Genomic DNA, 13290 nt, shown 5'->3' with positions numbered 1-13290 from the left:
ACAACATTTGTAACTGCAGTTATTATATTATACTTTACCTGTATCTGTCACCTTGTTTTTGCCAGTTCCTTTTCTTCTGGTAATAATATCTTGATTTTCCCTTGGATACCAACTCTTACAGTGATAGGCCATAACCAGGCCTTCCCGTAGAATGCCACTAAGTATACATAAAGGGAAAATTCGTAGGCCCTAAAAATAAGGGGAAATGGTCCAATGCCAGCACAAAAAGAATGTCAAGGCCCAGAACATGGTTATTAGGTCTGGTGATGTGGCACAATTATTGTCTTAAGTTATTTCCACGTGCTGATAAGACTGAAGGTATAAAGAATGCAGTCCCATAATTCCATGCTCCTCTGCCTGGAAAGAGCCCATTCTACAAGGACTGTCAACGCTTCTAGGCTTTAGGCCGGCCTCTATGAGCTACAAGGCACGCAGGGCACTGGGGCATCCTCCAGGAGCCCTTATTTTATTGCTTCCTTTGCTGGCTGATTCTTTCTATCCTTGAATCCAGACACCATGATTTAGTCCTGAACATTTCCAATCTGTGTGATTTGCATGGAGCTTATGTGACCCAGGCTCTGCCAGTCATAATATCAAGTCTCCTATATCCAAAGTAATTGGGTCAGAAATGATAGATACACCCTAGTACAACCCCCACTGAGGACTAGATTCCAGAGAGTCTGGGTTCAAGTCCTGACTGTGCCATTCACTGGTTGTGTGAACCTGGGAAAGTTCCTTAACCTCTCTGGGCCTCAGTTTCCTCTTATGGAAAATGGGGATAATGATAATTCCTATCTTATAGAGTTTTTATGGTATTAAATAAGAGAATGCACATAAAGCCCTTTGTACAGTTCCTTACACATAGCTATTGCTGCTGTTATTATTAATCATAAGGACCTATCACTCATGGGTCTGTGCTGTGAGCTTAGTAAATCAGATTCATTGTATAATAGGACAAAAGAAGTTACTAAGGTTGAAAATTGTCTTCATATTTTCATTTGTAACTATTCGTAGTGCAGGGGATATTTAGAAGAAGCAGGGTCTGGACACTTAGTCCCCTGCAGTTTTATGACTGGGTCATGGAAATGTGTGGCCCCATACTGAGCAACATCCTGAGATGACAGTGTTTTGGGAATAAGTGGCTCTGAGATACCTAATATTCTGAATTTCAAATGGCTTATAAAATTATACTTCCTTACTGATAATAAATAGTAATAGCTAACACTTATGTATTATTTACACTGTGTCAGGACTATAGTAAGCAGTTCATATGTGTTAACTCAATAGTACTATTACTATGCCTATTTTATTAAAAAGGAAATTGAGGCACAGAGTAGTTTAGTAACTTGCCCTCATCGTACAGCTAGTGAGCAGCAGTGTGGGGGTTCAAAAGTAGGCTGTCTGGTGTCAAAACCCCTGCTCTAAATGCTCCTTTATGTCACTTACTCCCCGCCATCAACTGAATCTAGGTTTGTAGGGACAGAATAGGGTCATGAATGATGTCTTCAATGTAATGCAACTCCAGAGATTCAAACTGGATGAATAGATTGAGAAGACTGCACTTAGAGACTGCAATGAATTCACTTTGCTAAATTGCTATGAGCTCAAGGGAACCTGAGATTTCATAGATTTGAAGATCTTGTTGGTGGGGAAAATACCATAATTTCAGAAGAGATTCACAGATGTTGATGAGCATGCATTGTACTTTAAGTTTCCACATGCTTTAGAATGTGTATCTGAATCAAAGATGTCCTCACAGTGTGGCTCAGTTCTAAGAGTGACTGACTGAAAAGCATAGGCTAACTGTGCCCAGCAAGAACCCACAGTGAGTATCCCTGACATTCTAGAGACCAAGACATGAATTGTAGAATTTGCCTACAATTCCTGGCCATGTTGCCAAACCAGACAATAGTTGGGTCCAGTTTGTAAAAGTATATTCCCTTATGAAGCTGTTGAAGGAAAAGCCAACGCTGGAGCCAGAATTGGCTGTAAAAGCCTCCGCCTTTCATAGAAAGAGTTCATTTGTTAAATACTAGGGTTCTTAGTGACATGATAAAAATTGATCACTGACTAATGATAGCCTTGTAACATACTCTTTCAAGAATAATGTTGATTAAATTATGTATTTTCTTGGGCTGCTTTCATATTGATGCTTAAAAATTCAATATTTTTGAATAGCTAAGTTTACCATTATTATCCGTGAAAATATTCTCATGGTGAATACACATATGGATTTCTGATATACTTGCCATTATTGAAACAAATCCTTGGAAAAGATAGCTTCTAATACTCTTTTTAGTTCTAAAATTCTTTGATTTTAGCTTGTCTTTTGGAGTCAGCATCAGGTCAAGAGAAAAGATGAATTTAAGTGGGCTTTCAGAAGATGTGAAGTCTTTTCTAATGCACCTCCCCCCAACAGACACACATACACAAACCATTGTATACAGAAGATGATATGTATTTATTAAACTGATTGCTAAAATACCCCAAACATTAAGCCATGTGACTGGTGGCTTGCGCTTTAGAAGAGAACTCACTGAAATACATGAAGGTTGGATTGCAGCTCTGGCCTCGAAGAATATTGGCAAATTTGTATTTATGTGACATTAATTTGCCTCAAGTATGTCATTGGTGAGTTTTTTATTTTAGTGAATGCCAGATGTATTCTTCTTCAGAATGCATTTGGTGAAACTCTTTTCCTGAATGCCAAACTGACATGAGAAAACTTGCAGTCATCTGGAGCTTGTAAATTGTTCTGAAATTTTTGGAATTTTATTGAAGGCTTGATTTCATCACAGAGCAGAGGATACCTTGGATGAATAAAAAGCAAATCAATCAGAAATGATTGGAACCAGTAATTAAAATTTCCTTGGAGAGATAAAATGTATGATGTAAATCCACTGCCTTGCAAAAAAGATTGCTTTCTAACAAGTTATCAGATCTTACAGAGCAACTTCAGATGCTGACACAGATGTGAAACTTTATTTTGTTTTCCGCTCTAAGTTCCTCCCTCTCTTTTCAAACAGTTTTTCCGGAAACTTCATTTGGCTAATCGAGTCTGATGGGGTTTCAAGATGATTGCATTATGGGGCATGGAATTAGAAATAGTACCTCCTGAAAATTAGTAATTTGATTTAAATATGTAATTTAAAGAAATGGGCCCTCACTCTCCCACTTTTGCCAGTTTGGAATCCTTACATAATATTTTGTGGGCTTTTAGAATTTCTATGTTCTACTTGCCAACTTGATTTTACCTTATGTGCATTATTTTTTCCCTCACTCTGTGGGTTTTTATTAGAATAGAAAATTCTTCTTATCTGTTCTTTTGTGAAGACTTAATCTATCTTGATACTGACAGCAGATAACAAAATGGGTTTTAAAATCTCTTTGAAAATATTTAAATTAACTTTTTAGGAAGCAATGGTTCAAACAAAATTGAAATGTTTTTGTTGAAATCTAGAACTTGAAAAATGTAATGATATTTTTATAACATTAATAATACTGATTTATGATTTTTCCCCTTAGTATGTCATATCCCATACAAATGGAACTGCTGAGACCAGAGCCTACATTGGGATGGATATTATTATTTTCTCCTTGCTCTTTGAGGAATTTTAAAGCATAAATTATTTTGGTTAACTATTATTAACTTCTTTCTTACTGTAGAATGTGGAAGGGCCAAAAAAAAAAAAACAACAAAAAAACCCAAAAAACCTTTTGTACTTGGAATTTATAGTATGCTGCTAATGCAAAAAATATAAGGAATGACATATCTGACTTTTATTGTTGATTAAATAGGACAAATGTGGAAACTCTATCTAAGGTAAGAGGTTGAAAGTTTACATATCCACAAGGGAGATAGCACAAGGATATTGCTTAGATTTAAGTGTGTGTGTGTGTGTGTGTGTGTGTGTGTGTGTGTGTGTGTGTGTGTTTTAAATAACTGTTCAAGCAGATGCTTCAAAATGTAGTTGATTTTTAAAAGGACCAAGAGATATAAAACACTCAAGTTTGTTCAACTCAGTTGGAAGAATCGCAAAATCAGAAAAGACTTTACAATCTGATTTAAGATAGATGAATGCCTTTTATGGTAAAAAGGAAATAGAGGAAAAGGGGGTCTTTGCAATCATCTGCTCCAACTCCCTCATGAAACTTGGAACCTAATAACTTGTCCAAGTTCACCCTAGTTAGTGGCAGAGCCAAGGACTAGAACCAGGTGTCTTGATCCCCCGACTTGGGAGCATTCCACCTCCCTGCCCTCTTTATCTACATCCTTCTTTGGGGCCCCTGGGTGGCTCATTGGTTAAGTGTCCAACTGCAGCTCAGGTCATGATTTCATTGTTCGTGGGTTCAAGCCCCACTTCGGGCTCTGTGCTGACAGTTTGGAGCCTGGAGCCTGCTTCGGATTCTTTGTCTCCCTCTCGCTCTGCTCCTTCCCAGCTTGCACTCTGTCTCTGTCTCTCTCAAAAATAAATAAACATTAAAAAATATGTACAGCCTCCTTTGTCTGTTTGACAATCTCCATTATCATCATCCATTCATACAACACAAATTGAGTGTTTGGCTGAGGTGTATTTCTAGAACTGTTGGGTGGCGCTGACACATAGAGAATGAAATGAGTGTTATCTCTCTTTTCTGCCAAGCTGTGATCTTGAAGGCAGGGATTATGTTTGTCCACCTCTTTCCCATTCCACATTGCAAATATATTCTCTATGCAGAATGCACTCTGCCTCAGGAAATTTCTCCACTTGTCCCTACCTTGTGAATCCTCTTGTCTGTTTTGATTTCTGTTCCATTGTCTCCTACTAGGAGTCCTCCTCTCTAGTACCCCTTTAGGACTGACAATTCACTTGGTCAGCCTGAATTTGATTTTGGTATATCTCTTAGAAATTACCTTTTATATTCTTTCTGCTTAACACTATGCTCTGCAGACCTTGGGCAAGTGATCCACATCTCTGCCCCTACTGCAAACTTCTGGGGCACTGCACCCAGCCCAACCTACTGCCCATGCCCCACTTGTCTGGGACCTGAAATTATCTTATCTTTGGGACCTCAAATTGTCTTATCTTTGTATTGCTGAGGAAATGAGGATAGCCTGGCACGTGGTAGATACTTAATAGAGTTTGTGGAATGAACAGTGAAGACACTTCATAGTGTTACCTTTGTCCTCATCCTTTTCATCTTTCTATTGGACATTTAGCTTGGAGAGATGATGTTAAGCACTGTGTGTGGTGTGAAATGGCCTGTGGTTCAATTGATCCCACTCAGATGCATACAATAAAACCTACTCTTAGTCTTGAACCTCCAGATGTTTGGTTTTAAATACTTGGAGAATTCTATAAATAACTGGTTATTTTTCTCCCTCTCCGAGTATTGTTAACTTAGTTTGGATAGAATTTTGTGCTATAGTAAGGGATTATTTTCTCTTCCCTGTCTAATCAGTAAAGATTTTGCTATAAACACATGCTGAATGTCTATCACTTAGTTTTCTTTTAAACACTTTCAGAAATTCTGGGTTGGAGCTAACTAACAACTAGCAATTAAAAAATAATGTGTGAATCAGGGGCACCTGGGTGATTCCGTTGGTTGGGCACAGGCTCTGATTTTGGTTCAGGTCATGATCTCACAGTTTGTGGGATCAAGGCCCATGTAGGGCTCCACTGACAGCTTAGGGCCTGCTTGCGATTCTCCCTCTCTTTCTCTGCCCTTTCTCCACTTCCCCACTTGCACGTGCATGCAAAATAAATAAAATAAATCAACATTTAAAAAAATAAAATGTTTCAAAATAAACATTTTAAAAAATAAAAATAAAATATAAAATAATGTGTGAATCAGCTATATCTTAGAAAAAATAAACATATTTTTCTTCTGCAGAAGTATATGAAAGGAGAGAACAATGACTTTAACAATTGCAATTTGATTAGAAGCTTCTTTTTCAGTGATTTGCTAACATTTAAAAATGAATTTATTATGTTTCTAAACATTTTATAGTTTTCTTCTTCCTAATGACTGTTTTAAATAATAGTATTTTTTTTCTGGTTATAAAAGTAATATATGCTCAATGTACACATTTTACAAAATATAGGAAAATATGAAGCTATAAAGTCATCCATTATCCATCCATAAACAACTTAAATATTATCTAAAAGAAGGGCGCCTGGGTGGCTCAGTAGCTTAAATGTCTGTTTTCTGTTCAGGTCATGATCTTGTGATTTATGGGTTTGAACCCTGCGTTGGGCTCTGTGCTGACAGCTCAGAGCCTGAAGCCTGCTTAGGATTCTGTGTCTCCCTCTCTCTCTGCCCCTGCTCCACTGGTGCTCTGTTTCCCTCTCTCTCAAAACTAAATAAACATTTTTAAATAATTAAGAAAATATTATCTAAAAGAGAACCAGTTAACATTTTGTTGTATTTCTTTCCAGATTTATATATATATATATATATATATATATATATATATATATATATATATACACTTATTCAGTCTTCCTTGATTTCTCTCTCCTTACACATTTATTAAGTATGTGTGCAAATATAGACAATGGTGTTATTTTGAAACATTATACATTATACACGTGTACAAATGTTGTTTATTGTTTTTCCTTTATCAACATTATATTTGTTTTTTAAAACCTTAGTTTTAATATTTATTTAGTTTTGAGAGGGAGAGAGACAGAGTGTGAGTGAGGGAGAGGCAGAGAGAGGGAGAAACACAGAATCTGAAGCAGGCTTCAGACCCTGAGCCGTCAACACAGAGCCTGACGCAGAGCTCTAACTCACGATCCATGAGATCATGACCTGAGCAGAAGTCGGACGCTTAACCGACTGAGCCACCCAGGCACTCCTCAACATTATATTTGGAACATTTCTTCATATTTTGTAATGTTTTGTAAAGCTTATCTCTTATTTTCTCTATGAGCAATCTCTAGACCTAGGTTCTGGTCATTACTGAATTGTACAACCATAATTTCCTGGATAATAATCATGCTCCACTTTCATAGATTGAAAATCTGGCTTTCATGGGAAATTTTCCCTTCCATTTTATGACACAGAGTGGGTTAAATACTTACTTGTCTACACTACAACAGCACCACGTGTATTTCCCTTTTCATTATACTGACCTACAGTCTATGATTGCCGTGTGCATATATGTCTGTGTGTCTGTGTCCCCTGTGGGAATAAAATCTCCTGGAAGGGTCAGGTTGTTTTAATTTTGATCTTCTCAGCACTCAGCAGTGTGGCTCCAGTTGGTGCTCCATATATGCTTATTAAATAAAAATGAAGAAATGGAGGCCCAGAGACATTAAATGATCCCAGTGAACAGGATTAGTCTAGGTCTCTTTGCTAGAGGGCAGGGCTGATCTCCCTAGTTTCTTTGCTACTGAAGTTACTGCAAACCACAGCGGCCTGCACTGAGAATAATAAGTTGTTTTATGGCCTTTGTATCTGTTTGTTACTGCAGGACCTTTAGTTCTAAAGTCTTTTCTTCTGGGCAGGTCAGGCCTGGGAGTGGTGGTCTCACATGGGCTCATGAATGTGTCCTTCTCACTTCTGCTGAGAGCTAAGGGCTGCTGAGCCTGCCATTTTGCAGGAGTAGCTCTCCTGGGAATGTAGTCTAAGGCATTATACTGGGCACTGAAGCTCCCATGGTTGGATTGGAGCCTTTAAAGTTTCCAAAATGAACTGTTTTCTGGGACCTCCAATGCTCTGACACGGCCCTGGACCCATGGTAAATAAGGGAAATGTCTTTTACTTCCTCTTAAGCTACATTTTATCACATGGGTACCAAAGTGGCATTTCATTGGACATCAATATTTATACACTCAATAGCAGAAACAGTTTCTTGAGTCTAGGAATCAATGTGGGAGGCTTTGGCCAATGGGACAAATCTCAGTAATGACATGATACTCAAGACATGCTGCTACCCTCCTGTCTTCCTCCCCAGCAACTGTGTCTTTGCTATTGAGTCAAACTGGGTTTTCTCCAGAAGATTCCTCAGTCTCCCAGTGCAAATCATCTTCCAGCAGGCCCGCCCCACCAGTTTACCAGACAAACTCATATGTCTGGATTTCAGTGGAGAACATGACATATGTATCTCTATATCAAATTACACTTCAGTCTGCAAAGGTGATCTGTAGGTTGACAGAAGATAATGAAGATAAAAAGGATTTTGAGCTTCCAGCACAGAGTGAAGAACCTTTGAACATTTGCTAATTCTAGAATTCCTTTTGGATTTTTCTTGACAGGTTTTGCTATACTTGCTACATGCTGGCTTTTACTGGTATGCCTAATTTCTATTACCTTTCTTCTCTTCCGCATAGTATCTGCTATATGTCTTTCTTCCCCAGCACCTTTTAGCCCTTCATTTATTTTTCTACTAACTGCTGAAGAAATCCAGATTTCTTAAACCAACATCATTGTATTGACATGAAATAGGTGACAACTGGATCACAAAAAATAAGGGTATCCTTGTCCCTTTCACTTTTATTCCTTTTTCTATAAAGAGCTTTGAAACTTGAGTTGAGCAAGTTAAGAATTAGTTTAAATAAAATAAAACATTTCAGAGTTATATAAAAGGATCTGTCTTCTAAATTTTAGCCTGAGAATCATTTTTTAGACCTTTCTCGTTTTTCATATTTTCATATTTATCAAAATTCTGCAACATTAAATAGGAACTAGATCTTTAATCCTTTGACATCCCATGCCATTCTTGTTCCTTTATGATTATACTTCAGAGCTAGAGCTTAAATCCTACTCTGTTATTGATGAAGAAATTTACATGTACACACGTATACACACACACACACACACACACACACACACACACACACATTTAACAGCAGAGCTGGGTCTGGGATTTCTGTTTTCTTGATTCTTATTCTATATAATATTCATCTCTTCATTCATTCTTAAGGGCTTTTTGAATGATTACTATACTCCAGGACCTGGGCTTGGTTTCAGGGATACAAAAAAGAAAGTCCAGACTGTGGCCCATTCTAATTTGGATGAGGGGAGACAGATAATGCTTAATCCTTTCTTAAAGAATCAAAGATATTTTTTGAGACACACAATACATGTTTATAAGGTAGTTATCCAGGTCTGTGAAGTAGTTTATAATAACAAAGTAAAATTATAAATGCATTGGGGCTAAGACTTAAGAGATTCAGATTTTTTTTTTTTTTTTTTTCAGTAAAAAGCTGCTGTCAAACATAGAGTACAACTGAATCTAAGTGCTACAGGGTGGAGGCTGTTTCTGTCTGTCTGATTCTGTGTCAATGCTTGCCATGGAATAGGTTCTCAACAAAAATGTTTTGGATGAATTATTGAATGAATAGTTAGTTTTTTCCTGGAAGCTGTAACTTAGTTGAAGAATCTCACAGAACATTATGAGGATATTATCAAGAATATGGCTTCCTTCTTTCCACCTTCTGCTAAAGAGTGATTGGCTTCAACAAATGTTTATCAGTTTCCTTTTGCAACTCTGTTTTGCTACTATTTAAAACAATTTTTTTAATGTTTATTTATTTTTGAAAGAGAGAGAGAGAGAGAGATGGCACAAGTAGGGGAAGGGGCAGAGAGAGAGAGAGGGGGACACAGAATCCAAAGCAGGCTCCAGGCTCTGAGCTGTCAGCACAGAGCCCTATGCGGGGCTCGAACCCATGAACTATGAGATCATGACCTGAGCCGAAGTTAGACACTTAACTGACTGAGTCACCCAGGTGCCCCTGCTACTATTTTTTTAAATATTGAAAAACCTGAAGAGACTGCTTGTTTGACAGACCTTAGAAATACAGTAGAGTTAATTTGAATATTTCTTAGTCCTTCCAACTAGTTTTCTTAAAGTGCAAATTTGTAGAAGCGAAGGTTTATGTCCTTTTTTTTCAATTTCCTATTTTGTTTGGACAACAGTGAAATTTTAAAGCACCCAAACTCAAAACTCCTTTTCAAATGGAAATGAATGTGTATTTCCATTATTTATAAGTGGTAATGCTTTAAGTTTGACTAGCTTCTAATCTGTGGAAATAATGTTTATGTGAGGAAACTCCTAGTCATGTATTTAAACCTGATCAACAGACTATGTACAAAGTACCCAGTACTATGTCCTAAGCATGGGTTTACCACCATACCTCTAAGGATATTATAGTCTGGAGGAGTGTGAAACACCTAAGCAGGAAATTATAACACAATGTGTTAGGGCAGCACAGAGAGGTCAAGGAAGAGGCAACTAATTCCTCCTTGGGAGGTCATGGAAAGCTTTTCTTTGGAAGGAGAGACATCTAAGGGGAGTTCTGGAGAATAAATTGGGTTAGCCAGGGCAAGGGAGGAAACAGCCCTTGACAAAGACTCAGAGAGCCTCCAGAGAAGCAGTAAGCAGTAAATTATAACCAGGGTAGAGAGAACAAAGAGGGGAGTTGGGGCTGGAGAGATAAATTAGGGCTAGATTATGAGGCCTTTGTTTGCCAGGCTAGGCAATCTGGACTACATGGTCCTATGTAAGTGGGTTTCAAGTATATTTGTCTTGAATTGGTAAATGTTAACTGGATTTAGAAATAGGGGTTATATTTGACCTTGAAGAGAGCAATTAATGGGAGGGGTGGGAGTGGAAAGCAGAATGTAGCAGGTTGAAGAATGGATAAAAAATGATGCTATAGAGACAATAGTTGCTGTCAAGAAGTTAATTCAATTTATGAAATAGTTAAACTTTGTAAGTCATTAAATGTATGGAGTTAGTATGGAACTTTAGGCTGGCTATAATAAGAGAGGATAGTATTACTATTATATATCTCTCTTGATATGTGTTAATTTTATTTTTCAAGAGTACCATGAAGAAAATAATGTTAGGTGATAAAAATGTTTCCACCAAAAAGAAGTCTTCATGATCAAGGTTAATGCCTTCTACTTAAGAATTATGGGGCATATGAGGGGCACCTGGGTGGCTCAGTCGGTTGGGCGTCTGACTTTGGCTCAGGTCATGATCTCTTGGTCTGTGAGTTCGAACCCCGCATCTGGCTCTGTGATGACAGCTCAGAGCCTGGAGCCTGCTGTGGATTCTGTGTCTCTCTCTGCCCCTCCCCCACTCATGCTCTGTCTCTCTCTCTCTCTCTCTCTCTCTGTCAAAAATAAATAAACATTAAAAAGAATTATGGTACATATGAGATCTGAGAAGTTTCTACAAAGTTTCATTTCATTGTGACTAACTGAGAGAACTTAAAGTAGATTATATTGTGTGTGGAATCTAATTTAAAAAAACTGAGCTCATGGAAACAGGGAAAAGATTGGTAGTTTTCAGAGGCAGGGGGTGGGAGGTGAGTACAATGAGTGAAGGTACTCAAAAGGTTCAAACATCCAGTTAAAATAAATAAGACATGAGGACATAATGTACAGCATGTTGACTATAGTTAATAGTACTATACTTCATATTTTATTTTATTTTATTTTTTATTTATTTATTTATTTTTTTTAATATATGAAATTTACTGTCAAATTGGTTTCCATACAACACCCAGTGCTCATCCCAAAAGGTTCCCTCCTCAATACCCATCACCCACCCTGCCCTCCCTCCCACCCCCCATCAACCCTCAGTTTGTTCTCAGTTTTTAACAGTCTCTTATGCTTTGGCTCTCTCCCACTCTAACCTCTTTTTTTTTTTTTTTTTTTCCCTTCCCCTCCCCCATGGGTTTCTGTTATGTTTCTCAGGATCCACATAAGAGTGAAACCATATGGTATCTGTCTTTCTCTGTATGGCTTATTTCACTTAGCATCACACTCTCCAGTTCCATCCATGTTGCTACAAAAGGCCATATTTCATTTTTTCTCATTGCCACGTAGTATTCCATTGTGTATATAAACCACAATTTCTTTATCCATTCATCAGTTGATGGACATTTAGGCTCTTTCCATAATTTGGCTATTGTTGAGAGTGCCGCTATAAACATTGGGGTACAGGTGCCCCTATGCATCAGTACTCCTGTATCCCTTGGATAAATTCCTAGCAGTGCTATTGCTGGGTCATAGGGTAGGTCTATTTTTAATTTTCTGAGGAACCTCCACACTGCTTTCCAGAGCGGCTGCACCAATTTGCATTCCCACCAACAGTGCAAGAGGGTTCCCGTTTCTCCACATCCTCTCCAGCATCTATAGTCTCCTGATTTCTTCATTTTGGCCACTCTGACTGGCGTGAGGTGGTATCTGAGTGTGGTTTTGATTTGTATTTCCCTGATAAGGAGCGACGTTGAACATCTTTTCATGTGCCTGTTGGCCATCCGGATGTCTTCTTTAGAGAAGTGTCTATTCATGTTTTCTGCCCATTTCTTCACTGGGTTATTTGTTTTTCGGGTGTGGAGTTTGATGAGCTCTTTATAGATTTTGGATACTAGCCCTTTGTCCGATGTGTCATTTGCAAATATCTTTTCCCATTCCGTTGGTTGCCTTTTAGTTTTGTTGGTTGTTTCCTTTGCTGTGCAGAAGCTTTTTATCTTCATAAGGTCCCAGTAATTCACTTTTGCTTTTAATTCCCTTGCCTTTGGGGATGTGCCGAGTAAGAGATTGCTACGGCTGAGGTCAGAGAGGTCTTTTCCTGCTTTCTCCTCTAAGGTTTTGATGGTTTCCTGTCTCACATTCAGGTCCTTTATCCATTTTGAGTTTATTTTTGTGAATGGTGTGAGAAAGTGGTCTAGTTTCAACCTTCTGCATGTTGCTGTCCAGTTCTCCCAGCACCATTTGTTAAAGAGACTGTCTTTTTTCCATTGGATGTTCTTTCCTGCTTTGTCAAAGATGAGTTGGCCATACGTTTGTGGGTCTAGTTCTGGGGTTTCTATTCTATTCCATTGGTCTATGTGTCTGTTTTTATGCCAATACCATGCTGACTTGATGATGACAGCTTTGTAGTAGAGGCTAAAGTCTGGGATTGTGATGCCTCCTGCTTTGGTCTTCTTCTTCAAAATTACTTTGGCTATTCGGGGCCTTTTGTGGTTCCATATGAATTTTAGGATTGCTTGTTCTAGTTTCGAGAAGAATGCTGGTGCAATTTTGATTGGGATTGCATTGAATGTGTAGATAGCTTTGGGTAGTATCGACATTTTGACAATATTTATTCTTCCAATCCATGAGCAGGGAATGTCTTTCCATTTCTTTATATCTTCTTCAATTACCTGCATAAGCTTTCTATAGTTTTCAGCATACAGATCTTTTACATCTTTGGTTAGATTTATTCCTAGGTATTTTATGCTTCTTGGTGCAATTGTGAATGGGATCAGTTTCTTCATTTGTCTTTCTGTTGCTTCATTGTTAGTG

This window comes from Panthera onca, chromosome A3 (assembly GCF_046562875.1).
Source record: "Panthera onca isolate mPanOnc1 chromosome A3, mPanOnc1 haplotype 2, whole genome shotgun sequence".
Taxonomy (NCBI): domain Eukaryota; kingdom Metazoa; phylum Chordata; class Mammalia; order Carnivora; family Felidae; genus Panthera; species Panthera onca.
Note: the sequence above shows the minus strand (reverse complement) of the source record.